Genomic DNA, 716 nt, shown 5'->3' with positions numbered 1-716 from the left:
CTCCCTCCCTCTCTCTCTCTCTCTCTCTCTCTCTCTCTCTTTCTTTCTTTCTTTCTTTCTTTCTTTCTTTCTTTCTTTCTTTCTTTCTTTCTTTCTTTCTTTCTTTGTGACAGGATGTCACCATGTTACCCCAGCTGACTTTGAACTCACAATCTTCCTACATCCACTTTCTGAATCTTGTGGTCTCTTTAAACACATCCCTGGGATGAACAGGGTGTCTAGGTCACAATTTGAAAACGTCTCCTGTGTGGCACTGTACTGCAAATAATACAAGGCGCAGGGCAGTGTGTAAAAACTGGTCACAGATAGCTGAATGTGTGGCTTCCCTGTACACAGAGGTAAACCCTTTTAGTAAGCACTGTAGGCTCAGGGATTTCCAGGACTCAAATTTAGCTGGGTGATTTTCTAGCTGTGTGACTCGAAGAAAGTTAATTAACCTCTCTAGTCCCTGGGATCTCATTTACAAAATGAGGTTGATAATAAGACTACCAAACCTCCTTGGGTTTCAAGGAAGCAAAGTGGCTGGCGCACAGGAGGCACTTGATAAATTATGCAACTGATTTATGCAAACTATTATTATTAAGTGGCCTTGGAAAACAGTCAAGAAAGGTTATATAACATATTAAAGCTCGCTGTTCCTCATGTACAACTGGAAAATGGAGAATTCTGTGCGTTCTATGATAAATATTATATAGAATAAACACATATATGATTCA

This window comes from Nannospalax galili, unplaced genomic scaffold, assembly GCF_000622305.1.
Source record: "Nannospalax galili isolate Female #2095 unplaced genomic scaffold, S.galili_v1.0 scaffold632, whole genome shotgun sequence".
Taxonomy (NCBI): Eukaryota; Metazoa; Chordata; class Mammalia; order Rodentia; family Spalacidae; genus Nannospalax; species Nannospalax galili.
The sequence above is the reverse complement of the archived record's forward strand: the minus strand, read 5'-3'. Positions refer to the sequence as shown.